This window comes from Sciurus vulgaris (genome assembly GCF_902686455.1).
Source record: "Sciurus vulgaris genome assembly, chromosome: 4".
Taxonomy (NCBI): Eukaryota; Metazoa; Chordata; class Mammalia; order Rodentia; family Sciuridae; genus Sciurus; species Sciurus vulgaris.
The window spans coordinates 134,922,048-134,938,485 of NC_136464.1; positions in this window are offsets into that span (position 1 = coordinate 134,922,048).

Genomic DNA, 16,438 nt, shown 5'->3' on the forward strand with positions numbered 1-16,438 from the left:
GTTGGGTCATGCCCTCAAAAGGAATTAGAGGATCCTACTGTTTGAGTTTCTCTGCCTCCTGGTTTATTATGGAGCCCTCAATAGGACTCAGTCTCCTGCCATGATGTGCTGCCCTTGCCAGAGCACTGGGTCATCTAGTCCTGGACTTGAAACTCTAGAATCATAAGCCTGTATAAATCTTTCTTTAGTAGCCTGTGGTAGTTATTTTCTTATCGTGATGCAAAGATGACCTTGTGCTCCCTTCTCCAGCCTTTGTTGAAAACCCTCAACCGTGCTGAATCATGCTAAGCTCATGAAGTCTATCTCATGTCACATCTTCTTTGAAGTCTTCTATGATTTCTTGAGCAGGGATAAACTCCTTTTCTCAGATCCTAGGCATGCTTCAATTATTGCATTTTTCTAATGTGACCCTTATTTTTTCAATACTAAATTGGGTGGAGGCTGGGTCAGGCCTGGATATTTATGTAAGGTGACAGATGAATGAGCAGGTCTGGTATATTTTAAAGGAGTCAAAGGTAAAAGGATAGAGCTAGGGTTTTTTTTTTTTTTTTTTTTTTTTTTTTTTTTTTTTTTTTTTTTTTATTCCAAACATTACCAGATTTCTTATAACAACTAGAAAGTAGTAGGCACTAAAATTGTTTGCTGAATTAAAGAAAAATGCTATTTTGTATTTTATGTAGCTTTCCCAAAGCTTTGTAGCTTTCCCAAAGCTTTACTTTGTTTTCTTTTCTCTGAAAAACTACCCCCTATATTTCAAGTTTGAAAACAAGTATCACATATCCTATGTAATATTTGCCTAAGTTTCTAAATAGTTATTGCTTTTCAATTACTTCCTCTTCTTATAGTAAACTCTAATATCACAGTGAGGTCACTAATAATAGTAAGTGTTCAGACTCGGGCATCCTTGTGAGTATGTCATGGTTTCATTCCATTTTTTTTGTGCAAAATTAAAATAGTCTTATAACCTCTTGGAGAAAAGGTATACTGGTACAAATTGAGAATATTAATGTTTACCCTTACAGTAACTTATTTAAAAGTAAGAAGATAGAAATGCAGATGAGATATGAAATAAACTTAGAACATCATCTGGCACAACTTAGGTACCTGATCTATCTTTTCTATGTTCAAGTTTGTGCAAAAAAGTAAGAACATTCTGGAAGAGAAAAATAGGTCAGAGAAATATACAAAAATAATCTACAAATAAATAAAATACCCATTGATAGCTGTCAATATTTGGAAATAAGCTTCCATCATTTAATTTTGATTTTTTGACCTTTCATTGTCTGACCATCAAAATCGTGATGATTATAGGTAAATTATATATGGGCTTAATTCTTACCTTCAAAAGTAGGTCTTTGTAATTACATAGTTCATAAAGTCAATCAATGTGCATACCATTTCTGCAGTTTTGGACATTGACTTCTTTATGACGTTTTGTCATTGAATATGTTAATATGTTGCTTTATTTAATTAATAGATCTTATAAATTTGTTACTGATTTATTATATGTACTTATCCTTTTAACTTTTGAAACACTATACCTTTATTTAGTTTTATTAGTCTTATTCTTGTTCACCCTAAAATTATATGAACTAATAATAGGAAATATTTGTTTTCTTTCTTTTTCGTGAAACAAACACACTAGCACACAAAACTAGCAAGAGGTGTTAGTCAAAGACTTTACAGATTATTATTTTAGTATGTTTAGCTATTAGGAATTTTTTTGTGCTAAGGAAGTCACAGTGGAAGTAGATGTTTTCTCCTACTACAAGTTATAGCTTTATTTACAGTAGAGATTTGGAAATTCATAGGATATTAACCTCATTCCCAAGTTGACATCTTTAAGTATAGTGTACCAACTAGCATATCATTTATGCAAGGTATCATTAGCACTGAAAACATAAAATAAAGTAAGTAGGTAGAAAACATAATAAAAATACCACTGGGATTTAAAAGTAAACATAAAAGTTCAATTCTCCCCTAAAATATTTTCCCGATTGTTATATTTTAGAAGTAAACAAATTAAAATACACAGAAAGTCAGGCATCTCTCTCATAGCTTTTTCTCCTTGGCAGGTATAAACAGATTTTATATATTTACTTTCAGCAAGCATTTTAGTAGGTCCAACAAAATTATTGCTTTCTGGAAGTTTAAAATAATAACAAATATTTTTCTAATAATTTTTGACTTTTCAATAAAATTTTAAAATTATTTAATTCATCCACAATTTAATCCTTCTAATAAACAATACACTTATTAAAAAGCCTTGAATATGTACCATATGTGAAATTTTGGTATACAATGGTTAACAGATGTCCTCCATTTAGGGGAAAAAAAAAAAAAAAAGACTAAACTTCAGAAAATAGATTCACTTGTCCTATGTCATACAAGAGCTGGAATCAATATTCATTGATCCTGTTCACTAGTCTACTATGAATTCCACAAGTTATCTCAGTATTTTAATTTTGGTTCTATGAATTTTCATTTTATTATATTTTATTTATTTTTAAATATTATTTAGTTAGTTACCTTAATGGGAACTGCAGGCTTTTTTGTTTTGGTCAACAAGTTGACCACACATGAGCAGCTGTTAAGTGCTAGATTGATAGATCATTTTCCAACCATTTAAATGGTTGGAAAAAAAAAAGAAAAGAAATAAACATCAGCATGGTGAATTAAGAGGCAGTATGTGTAATCTAAGATACTCATATAAATGCATTAGGTGGATTTGAAATGACAAATATTTTCAGATCCACTTGGTCTTTAGAATACACTAATTATGAGTGGTGATTTGCACACTCCCTCTTTTAATTATTTTATTTGTGAGGTCAAAGCTTACTGATTTATGAAACAGTAAATTTGCCAAATGTATTCAAAGAATGAAAAATGGCTTTAGTAGAGAGCACTTATAATCTTCACAAGGCATTTTAATGCTGTTGAGAATTTATTGTCTGTTGATAGAAATTAGCAAAACAAAATCCACCTTGTAGTACTTCACTAATAAATGAAGATTATTAAAATGTTGTGTACTATTATTTCTATGCTTAAAATGTAGCCTGAAATTATATTCTTCTTCTGGCATCTTTGAAACTTTTAAAAAATAACAGTGTTTTCAAGAAAGGTTTATTAATATTTATGGTTTGAAAAATAAGTTATAATACCTCAAACTAAACATAGAAAATTCAGTGTTTACATTGAATCCATGCCTCTCTAGTTCTCTTTCCTTGCTAAAGTTTTCTTAAGATGCTCATAGATGGATTTTATCAGTCATTCAAAACAATGATCAAGAGAATAGAAATGTGTCAATATTTGAGAGAGATTCAGTAATTCTGATATCTGCAAAATAGGTGGATAAGTATGAATAATTATAGCAGAAATAAGCAAGAATAATACCTGTAATGAAAAAAAAATAAATAAACATTCTGTGGTCTAGCTCCCAGAATGTGTTTGAAAATGAAAGAAATGCAGTGCCTTTCAGAGCAACTGTTTGATATAACACTGAAAATAAGAAGAATGATGCAAAAATCTGTAAGAAAATGCAACTCTTGATTCTGTCTACCAAGGCATACAGTCATGGAACTACCTATCTTTCAAAAAGATGTCCTTATGCCAATCATTGGGACCTGTGAAGTCTACCTTATTCGGAAAGGGGTCTTTTTTATAGTTTTTATTTGTTCTTTCAGTTATACGTGATAGTAGAATCTATTTTAATATGTGTATACAAGCATGTAATATATATTATTCTAATTAGAGGACCTTGAAATAATGACGCATATTCTGTATTTACACATTGGACCTTAAATCCAGTAGCAAGTGTCCTTGTAAGAGAAAGACAGATTTGATAAAGAAGAAAACAGACAATAGAGAAAGCAACGAGAACTAAAGGCAAAGACATGAATGATGTAATTGCCAGTCAAGCAATAATGACAAGAAGAAGAAACGAAAGTTACAGGTAATAGGTCTTTAGAGGAAAACGCAAATAAACTGTGGGTGTGTTTGAGCCAACCCCAAAGCAGAGGTAGGCCCTTCAGAGAAATCTTGGTGCAATATGGTCAATCTGAGATTATTCCATTATTTTGGCAGAGTCCTACTCACAGAGAATTTTGCGATACTGTGGAATTGATTGGATCAAACAGCCTTAGGTTCAAACGCAACTCCCCAGAGGTGGAGAGAAATACCAGTGCCCACCTAGGCTTGAGGTGCCAGCTGCCTGGAGGAGGAAGATTAATTGCATAAGTGATAAGAACCCAATCAGGTTAAGTTCCCCAAAGCTTCTCACTTCTTGTTTACCTTGAAGAACTGCTTCTCATCATGAATTCCTTTGATGTTTTTCACTATAAAATAAAGCATTTGGAGCATTTTCCCTTTGCTAGATCTCTTCCACCATAAAGCCACCCTGCTTTAAAAATATTTTCCTGCCTCTTTTGCTTTATTTCTTGATATTACTTTTTCAGACTTTTTATTTCCAACCAGTCCACTTCTCGGAGAGTTACTTATTCCCTCCCTATTCAGGTTGTGGACGAGGGATTATCTCTTAAAACATCTGAAGGGAACACAACCCTGCCATCACCTTTATTTCAGACTACTAATATCCTTAACTGTGAAAGAAAATGTGTTTATTTGTTTGTTTGTTTTTTGTCACTGACTCTGGGTAATTCATTATAGCAACCACAGGACACTACTATACAAACCTAACCTTGTAATAGGATGAAAGTTTATACCCTTTGGAGGGTTGGTTCAGAGATAGTGTGGGGATTTGAAGCACAAATGAAGAGAAGGGAATATACAAATACAATGAGAAAAATTAAGAAAGTATGCGTACTGAACAAGGATGCAATGCCCTCATACACCCAATTCTGATATTGAAGGATGCCTAATTCAATATAGCATATATGAAGTTCTACAATTTATTTAGGAAAAATATACCAGTCCAAAAGAACATATCAATGTTAATAGCAGCAAATTTTCCTTAAATAAAAAAAAAAAATTCGTCAATGTTTAAGCAATGTAAGGCTCACTAATCATAATTTTAGCTACCAAACACAGTTTTCAAATGTCTCTTTGGAGACATATTAAGTGTAAATAAGCCAGTGAGGTTTAATATATATTTGGGAAAAAAATTTCTAATATATGAAAACAACTGAAGCAAACAAATAAAAAAATTAATGACAGAAACATCTAAAGGAAAAATAAATTTTAAAAAACTCAGATTATTAAAGAGGTCATGTTAAATTTTTGAGGAAAAATTAGAGTAATAAGTCGAGATATATCAAAAAAGTAGAAGGAATCACAAAAAATAGCAACAGAGAATATTAAGGGAGAAAAGGAGCAACTATTTTAAATAAATTTTTACAAGTTAAATGAGTCAGATGGAAAGTGTCTACTGAATAAATCACATACACACACACACTTGCACACACACACACACACACACACACACACACACACACCATATATTTTATTGCAAATTTTGAAATCTGAAATGGTAGAGGTAAAAGCAAATATTCTTAAAGCATCTAGAGAGAACACATCAGTACACAGAGATAGAAATAGAAGCAGAAAGACAGAATTAAATGATCTAGAACTAGTTTTAAAAGATTATAACATTGGAATTCATATCATAAAAAAACAAGGAATTTAAACCTCAGAGGGCAATTATTTTCCACACCACAATTCTGCACCAGTTATATTGAGGACAAGTGTGAATGTAAAATAAATACACTTCTAAGTACTCACATACTCTCAAAATTTTTGAAAAGTTTCTGGAAAAGATATCTTACAAAATTATAGTCAAGAAAGAACCGGGAGTTATAGGGGCAGAGTGCCTCCCAGAGGAGGCCCAAGAAAGGTCCTTGGATGGACCACTTGCAGCGGGCTTGGAAAGAACATAGTCTGAATTAGAATAAAATGTTCTAAAACTATTTACAAAATTGGCTTATTTCAATTAGCATGATATTCTCCAATTCCATCCATTTATCTGCAAATGCCATAATATTATTCTTCTTTATGGCTGAATAATACTCCATTGTGTATATATACCACAGTTTCTTTATCCATTCATCTGTTGAAGGGCATCTAGGTTGGTTCCACAATCTAGCTATTGTGAACTGAGCTGCTATAAACATTGATGTGGCTGTGTTATGGTAGTATGTTAATTTTAAGTACTGTGGGTATAAACTGAAGAGTGGGATAACTGGGTCAAAAGGTGGGTCCATTCCAAGTTTTCTGAGGGTTCTCCACATTGCTTTCCAGAGTGGCTGCACCAATTTGCAACTCCACCAGCAATGTAAAAGTGTGCCATTTTCCCCACATCCACACCAACATTTATTATTTTTGTGTTCTTGATAACAGCCATTCTAATTGGAGTAAGATGAAATCTTAGAGTTGTTTTAAATTGCATTTCTCTAATTACTAGAGATGTTGAACACTTTTTCATAAGCTTATTAATTGCCTGTATATCTTCTTCTGTAAAGTGTCTGTCCAGTTCCTTGACCCAAATAAGCCAATCCCAAAAAACCAAAGGCCAAATATTTTCCCTGAAAACTGGATGGTGATATGAAATGGGGATGGGGAGGTGGGGGGCAAGAGAAGAATGGAGGAACTTTAGATGACATAGAAGGAAATGAGAGGGAGGGGGGGTATGAAAAATGGTGGAATGAGACAGACATCATTACCCTATGTACATGTATGATTACACAAATGGTATGAATGTACATCTTGCACAACCATAGAAACAAAACGGTGTACCCCATTTGTATACAATGAATCAAAATGCAGTTTGTAAACATAAAAAATTATAAAATAAATAAAGAAATTTTTCAAAGTAGAAATTTTTCTAAAATAGTTTTGTCAAGTGTTAGCCAAAGCAGCTGTTAATAAAATGGTATGCACACCATGGTTTCAATTTTGTTAATACACAACTGAATAAGGACTTAGGTAGAAAAGAGACTGGAGGAGTTTTGATGACTGTGTTGATCCTAATTTCATCTATGTGGTGACAATGTATTTAAATTTTATAATTTTCTTAGTAGTTTTTCTCATCTTCCTAAACTTTCCAGAATAACAAGTTTTGCAATGGAAAAAATAAATCGTCATTAAAAGTCAAATAAACTTAAAAAATAATAATACAAAAATTAAAATCAAAAGCAAATTAAAGTATATTTCTACAATAAAATTCCATATGTAAAAATATTATATATGGCGAGAGCTTTATTTAAGGATCTCTGCAAATAAAATATTTTTTTCTTCTGAATAAAAAAAACTATTTATAAGAAATGGGGCTTTTGGATAAGAAGTTTGGTGATCATTTGATGATAAGTTGTAAATTTAGGTATTATAATATTAGGCAAATATTAGCAAAAGAACAAAAACAAAAATTTGAATGAAAATTTATCAGAGAACCATAAATGACTCAGCTATCAAAAATATTTAGTCAGAATGCAGATTCTAAAAACAGGTTAAAACTGGTTGAAATAAAATTTTTATTATAAACAAACTGTTATGAATCAGCTGAAAAAGAATTTCACCTATACCTCCTATGATATTTAGATCTAAAATATTTATATCTGATAATATAAATGTTATTTAATTTCAGGTTTGAAGTTAAATGATTGAAACTGCTAAAGAGAAGTAATTGTTAAGTATGAGAAGAACACTTTAAAATTAGATAAGTCTTAATTTTATAATAATTAAGGCATTATATCAAAGATTTTTCCAACATAAATATTTTACTTTCTCATTATTAATTATCTTCCTCTCAAACATAACAACTGGAGAATTTTATGATGTAGAAGTAATGTACAAAAAGAAATCTCACAATATTCTCTTTCTAATACTTTCCATACTGTCTTTTGAGAGAGATTCCCTCATCATTTTATAAAGGCAGGAGTACAGAACCTTGGAATTCTCTTGCTTCAGGAGTCAGTTATCATGTAGGGAGTAATGGAATCTTTAGGAATCTAGGACTACATATTGATAATTATTGTTGAAATGAAGTAGAACTTTGACTTTTTTCACATATATGCACTTGTATGACTGATTCCAATAAACATTCTGAGGTAAGACTTGAAGTAATAAAGAACCAAATGCATGATTTGTTACTGTCTTCTTTTATCTATTTCTGCTATTGGATAGGAAGAAACAAGGGAGGGATTCTGATAGAAAATTCCAGGCTTGAAGAAGGGAGAAAATAACATTAAAGGTCATGTGAACACTGCTTCTCCTCATTGTATTCCAACCAATCACTAGATTCATGATCAATCTTTCTTACTAGAATTCACACATTTTAATATAAAAACATAGAAAAGTTTCTCTTGTGATCCTAAGTAAATTGAACAGTTCATCTGTATTTTCTCAAGATATGAGGGTCACATTCAGCATGAAATGCAGATTCTACATAACATATATTGACACATATATTGGTAGGTGGAGAGATAGGTAATCTGAATGGTTTTTAAAAGCAAGGTTATTTAGCATAAATACAAAACCAATATAATGAAAATCTTCTAAAATATTTATGAAATTTTCAATTTTGTAGTAACACAATGGTATCTTCTGTTTGAGTTAGCTTTTTCACTGCTGTGACTAAAAGACACAACCAGAGCAATTGTAGAGGAGGAAAGGTTTAGTTAGGAGATTGCAGTTTCAGAGGTTTCAATCCATAGACAGCAGGCTCCATTTCTCAGGGCTCAAGCTGTGCATCATGGCCAAAGAGTGTATTTGAGAGAAGCAGCTCACATGATGATCAGGAAACAGAGAGAGAGAGACTGCACTCTCCAGATACAAAACAGATACCCAAAGTCATGCCCTAATTCCTACCTCCTCAACCACACTCTACCACTTCAATTCCACTCAGTCAATCCCTATCAGGGGATTAATTCACTGATTGGGTTAAGACTCTTATAAACCAATCATTTCTTCTCTGAAACTTCTTGCATTGTCTCACATGTGAGCTTTTGTGGGACACCTCACATCCAAACTATAACATGTTTATGAGGAATAGAATAAAATAGGAAGTAATCAGAAGAAAATATATATTATATCGATGACAGATATTAGTTTATGCTATTTTTCACTTTAGATAAACAGATAAAAATGCTCTCCATCCATATTGTAAAATTTTATTCTAGCTCTATTTCAAGCTAACCAAATAGAACCTTCACATGGTGGACACAATCTTTCATGTTCATGGTGCATGTCATTTACCCATAAACAATCCTGTTGTTTTATGAAGATCTGGGTTATTTAGAAATCTTTCCAAATATTCTGACCATGATTGTACCTTGATTTACTCTTTGCATATTCATTAGAAGATTCAGAGAGATTGGATTTTTTTCTCATTGTGATTGTATTATCTATGTCATTTTTATAACTTCAAAATATTTTAATGCCCATTCTGAAGAAATAAAATGCATATAGAAATCCTGGATAATACACATGATATAAAGAAGCTATTTAATCAAACTAGATTCTAAGCATAAAAAAATACACATTTTGATAGTAATGTCACTGAAACTCTCTCTCTCTTCACTAAACAATGATTAAACTGGCAAATGCTTTTCAAAATAAGCTCCTAAGAACTCTGAAAACTAGTGAAGATTTTATAATACTCTGGGGAATACTTAATAAAGAAAGAAGCCTTTAAATTTCAAAAAATAGGACATGGCTGCATGTTAACCTGACTATTATCCTCTACTCCCCAGCTTGCCAGTGATCTTGGGGAGGGGCATGCTCCTGGCACAGCTTACTGGTGCTGAGGGGGCAATGCTAAACTTCTACTCAAAGAATTCTGGTGTGTGCTTTTTACCTTCATGGTGGTTTCTTGGGGTGAAGTCCGAGGAGCTTGTTTGCCTTTGTTTCACCCACTTCAGAATATTTTCAGCACAAATATGGCAAGGGTTTAAAGGAAAATGTAAGTTGCAACTATTAGTCAATGGACAATAGATGAGTTGAGTGGCAGACAGATCAAAGGGCCGGACAAGGAAGAGAGTTGTCATTTATACAAAAGAATATGAAAGGCCATGTGCATGGGACCTGAATGGATCCTTGGCTTTCATCTCTGGCTTACCTTTAGGCTCTAATGACTATGACATAAGTGTAAAGGAGTTGAATAGCATTGAGGGAGCATGTACAATGTAAAAGTGACCACAAAACCCAGAAATTCACATTTTTCCTTTGTTTCAAAATGATTTAGGAAATCTCTTTTAAGTAACAAACACCACTAAGGCAATTCAAGAAGAGTTCAATGACACATTGAAAGGAATACAGCTGACAAAACTAGCTTTAAAAGGTACCAAAACAAACAGCCCAAACTACCAAAAGCAGTAACACAAAGCACTGGAAAGGTACAGAATCTGACTTCCAGATTTATGACAGCATAACATTCAGAATTCCTAACTTTTAACAAAAAGGAGGAAGAGGAGAAGGAGGAGGAGGAGGAAAAGGGAGGGAGAAGAGGAGGGTTAGAAGAAAGGAAAGGATGTGCAAGGGGAGAAAAAGAAATCAACGGAAAGTGCACATTCAGAACCTCAGACAATGGAACCAACTAGACAAATTTTATAACAACTATCCTTAATTTTCTTAAAGAGTTAGGAGAAAAAAAAAAGCTACGATTATGGTATTTCATCAAATGTAGAATCTCAATAAAAACATAGGGAGTAATGCATGAACTAAATGAAAATCAATAGAGAAGTTAATGACTAAAATAAAAAATACACCAGAATTTAATAATATATTAGTGTATGCAGAAGGAAGAATGTGTTGGCTAAAGATAAATCAATTAAGATTATCATCTGAGGAACAGAAAGAAAAAGAATGAAAAAAATAAACACTGCCTAAAGACTAAGCCCTTTGGGACATCATCAAGCATACCAATATAGACACAAAATGAGTTCCTGAAGGACAGAGGACAGGGACTGAAACAAAAAGAGAATAATGACCAAATACTTCTCAAATATGAACAATAGCATGGGTCTCTATATCCAAATAACTCAATGAATTACATGTGGAAAAACTCAAGAGATTCACAGTGACACATATTATAATTAAGTTGTTGATAAAGTGCAAATCTCAAGAACAGCAAGAAAGAAGCAACTCATAACTATTAGGATTAATGATCAATTTTTCATCAGAAATTCTCAATCCTGAGGGCAGCAGGATGACTTAAGATGATAAAAATTGTTAACCACAAATTCTTTCTCCAACCAACCGCCATTCGAAAGTTAGAAGTAATGAACACACTCTCAGTAAACAAAAGTAGAAAGGTTTTGTCAATAGCAGATCTGCCCTAAAGATAATTTTAAATACAATTCTTCAGGATGAAATGAAATGACACTAGGTAGAATTTGGAAGCCAGAAAGATATAAAGCAAACTGAAGGTAACTACATAGGTAAATGTGAAAGCTAATATTTTATTTTTATTTTTTTGCCTCCTCTTTTCTCTTCTGTTATTCACAATACAATTAAGTATAACAATTATTATAAATTTATGTCTTTAGGCACACAAAATTAAAAAACGCAATCTGTCAATAACAATGTAAGTTGAGGGAGGAGCTATACAGAAGCCCTGTGCTTGTATGTGACTAAAACTAAGTGGATTTTAATTCAAACAAAAGTTTTATGAATTTAAGTGTAATTCTCAGAATAAACCACATGACAACAAATTTAGAAAAGAAAGTGAGAAAAAGTTAACTTGGTGCACTAGAAAAATGCAAGTAAACATCAAAGAAACCAGGAAGTGAAGAATAAATGACCACATACAAATAGAAACACAGAAAACAAATAGCAAACAGGCAGAAGTAAGCCCTTGCTTAAAAGTAGTTATGTTAATAAAAAACAAATTTCATGCTCCAATTAAATGGCAGAGATTACCAAAACCTTATTTTAAAAATCACCCAAGTATGTGCAATATACAACATAATTAGATACAAAAATGCAAACTGATCAAATGTAATTTATTTTAAATGCCCTCAAAAATAACAGAAAGAAATCTAGGGTGGCTATAATAAAATCATAAGAAATTGACTTTAAACCAACAATCTTACAGGAGACCAAAATAGTACATTATATACTGATGAAATGGCCAATCTGTCACAACTGCAAACATATATGCACTTAACAAGAGAGACTAAAATATATGAAACAGAAATTGACAGAACCAAAGTAAGAAACAGACAATTCTGCCAATAATAGCCAGAGATTTTACCACCCACTTTCAATAGAAAATAAAACCACAGCAGATATCAATAAGGAAATAAAGAATATGAACAACATATCAAGCAAATAGTGGATATACCTAGAATACTCCCTCTTAAATCAGCAGATTTTATATTCCTCTCAAATGAACATGGAAGTTTCTCCAAAATAATCTAACCATATTACAGGGAAAAAGAGGATTAAGAAAAGAAAAACATCTCAATGCATTTAACAAGATTGAAATCCTAACAATATCTTCACTTTAAACCATGAATGAAACTGGGGTTCAATAATAGAAGGACAATTAAAATTTATAAATATATGTAAATGAAACAACACACTCTTAACAAAGTATCAAGAAAAACATCACAAATTAAGTAAGAAAAATATTTGAGATGAATAAAAATGAAAGCACAACATTCCTAATCCCATGAGATGCAATGAAAGCAGTGGTCAGTAGAAATTTTTACCTATCATGCTATATTGAAAAACAACTAAGATCACAAATAACCTAACTTTAAAATTTAAATAATTAGAACAAGAAGAGAAAATTAAATCTGAAGCTAGCAAAAGGGAGAAATGAAGAATAAAGTGGAGATTAATAAATTAGAATTGAAAACCCAAAAATGTGCCACTTGGGAAGATGAAAACAATTAAATTAACATTTTACTAGAGTAAGGAAAAAAAAGACTCAGATCACTAAAATCAGAGTTGATGCCAAGATAAAAAGTTGTGAACGTGGCAGAAATCATAAGGCATGATATGAAAAACTAAAATCTTTAAAATGCCAAAAAAATTAATTAAACCAGTTGAAATAGACATATTGCTTAGGTTTGGCAATGTTTTCATGGAAGTGACAGCAAAAGTACAATCAACTAAAGAATAAAAGCAGTAATCTGAACTGCATCAAAATTGCAAACACACATCAAGGGAAATTATCAAGAGAGTGAAAAGAAAATGCACAAAACTGGAGAAAATATTTGCAAATCATATATCAGATGAAGACCTAGGACCAAGAATATATAAAGCTTATAACAACAACAAAACAAACTACTTAATTTAACATTTAAACAAAACTATGGTAGTAATACTGTATATTTTGTAGTTGGGGAAAATGAAATTTTTGGAGAAGTTAAAACAATCTACTCCAGAGGTTATGTTCCTGCTTGCTTGTCCCCGTAACAAGTAACCTGATACTTATGGAAGTATGCAATTACGAAAAGGGAAGTACAGGGCATGCATCCCAGGAGGAACATCACTATCTGTCAGAGAAGCAAGGAAAGTCTTTGTCAGAGATTGAGGCCATCAATTAACAGATTTGTATTGCCAATATTTTTGTACAATTATCACCATTATACTATTTTAATTTTGTTCATAAAGTCTTTTGTGATTTTTCCCTTGTTATGTAATACTTTTATAAAAAGTATTTATTTTGTTTCTTGACCTGCAAAGCCTATTTCCTGTCGCTTAATAAGAAGCCTTTACTGACCCTGTTATAATAATCATAATGTATAAATAAAGCTCCTGTATAGTAAATTAGTCAATGTAACTTTTAATTGACCAATAAATACAGTACAGGTTGATATTTGTTGAAAAATTCAATAATATTTTCCTCTTGCAAGTGCTAAGTAATTATTATTTATTATTTAATTATACATATATAAATATAATTATTTAATTATTAATTAATTATTTATGTTGGACACAGAATATGGGCCTTTCTTTTAAAAAGTTATTTTATAAACCCATATATATTTTTAAAAAGTCATTTGATCACATAAGTATAGTCATATAATGTTGATCTCTCTTCTGTTGGAATGGCAGACAGTTCTTCAATTCATTCTGCTTAGTGCATTTGGAACCAATGTTTAGAATAAATGTGACACTTCACATACTTTTAGAAATTCTCCTCTTTCCAGTTGCTCCATGTTTTCTGTTTTAAAATAAGTGGTGATACCGATTTCTTGGATTTTTTTGGAACTAACATAAATCTTTATGGTTTTCTTTTTCAGAATCATTTGTGCTTGTACTGCTAAAACGATAAAAATCTCAGCAAACTTTCCAAAATTACCAATTTTTATTTTCTTTTTCTCTCATCACAAGTGATCTCCACTTTATTCTTCAGTGTTTGGATTAAAAATATTTGTAAGAATTTTAGTAGTGCTTCTAAAACATACTAGTAAGTCAATGAAAAGTATTTGCCAGTATAAGGGGAAATTTGCAATATCTTTGGGGAACTCTGAACAATTTGATATTTTCTAATTCTAAAGATCTAGTGGGTTTTCCTTTCAGTTTTCATCAGATTACTTGGCAACACAGCACTAGTGGATTTGAATTACCAGTTGTCGTTTTGAGACTTGTTACTAATCACAGCTTTGCTGATATTTTATTATAAATAAAAGCAAAATGTCTTGCTGAATAACATTAATAACTTACAGAAAATAACAACTGTTTCCTACAACTTCAGGTAACAATTTACTTTACTGCTTATTTTCTACCATTTTTTCTTCAAAATAAGCAGTATTCTATAAGAATGCATAAAATCAAGACTTATGAATTCCCTAGTTTCAATCCCTCTCAGTTTGATGCATACCTGGAAGTTCCGATTGTTTTTTTCTGAGTGATTTTTAGCAGGATAGATGACAGAGCATTAAAGTGACAGCAGAAAAACCTAATAGCAGTTCTGACTTCTCCATAGCTAATCTCAATGGAATAAAAATTGTAACGTGCTTCACATGCAATATGAAGACTAGACTATATTAAAGTAATCCAAGTTTATTGAAACTGAGTATTTTTTTTCAGTTGCAAGTAGTGTGGATATTTGTTGTAAAACAACTTAGCATCCAATGAAAAATACAGAATTGATGGTGCAATAAATAAAAAGATCAAATATTTTGCCATTTCTTCAAAATAAATATAAATCTCAATTTTACATAGAGACCTTAATACAGAAGAGACATAAATTTTTCATCATCAAGTTGAAAGAAACAAGCTGAATAATTTTCAAATGCATTGAAAATTTGTGTGTGCGCAAAGTGTGTGTGTGTATAATTTGAACTCTCTCAGTATCTAGACATTGAGGATTGCTTTGGTACTACTGGAGATCATATAGTTCACAATATCCTTTCAGAAATCTTCATTTAACAACATAATCATACATTTGCTTAATTTTATATTAGGGAACTCTAGAAAACTCCTCTTTATTTTTAATATAAGAATGTTGAATATTATAAATTTAGAGATTTCAAGCAATAATGGAAAAATACTTGTATTAGTGATTCTATTAATTTTGTTGTGATAATGTACCTTAACTAATATTTTTATTTAGAATTGCCCCCAAGGGAATTTCAAAATGATTTGACTTGATTCAGATAAAAAATAATTTTGCTATGAACAAAATTTATATAAATACAATAATAGTCATGGACATTAATTTAAAAAAATATATCTTATAGCCCCAAATATTCTATTCCTCTCTTAAATTATGGAATAATTTGGGCAAAAATGGTGATAAACTAATACTTGAGTTTATTTTATGTGTGTTTTAAGTGTATTGTTTTGATGTATTCCTTGAACTAAGGTAACTTGGCAGTGGACAAAAGGGATTTACTGATAAATATTTTAGTTCCAACTACTCCAAAGAAAATTAAAAAGAACACACAAAGATATTTTTCAGCAATTTTCTTTTCTGTGGGAATAACCACTCAAATTACAAAACATAGATGTAAGCTTAAGATTTTAAAAAAGCAGTTTATAAAGTGAGATTGCTTAATTTTTTGAGTACCATAATAATAACAAAGTAAAAATGACAACTGACATACAGAATAAAAACAAAACAGCTCACAGAATTCATAGGATGAAAAGACAATGGGACATACAAAGAGAAACATTAAGCATATATAGAATCCAGAAAATAAAATATATATAAAACATTCCAAATATTTTAAAAGATGGAACATTAATAAGAAAAAATGAAGTCTGGAAATAATTAGTGTTATGTTAAATTATTTTGAAATAAGTATCTGGAATATATTCATATTTAGAAAATTGTGAGAAGAAATTTTTAAATTTTTTTTTTATTTTTACAGACTGCATTTTGACTCAGTGTACACAAAAGGGGTACATCATTTCCTTTCTAAGGTTGTTCACAATGTAGATTCATACCATTTGTGTAATCATGCATGTACTTAAGGTAATGATATCTGTCTTATTCCATCATTTTTTATACCCCCCTCCCTCTCATTTC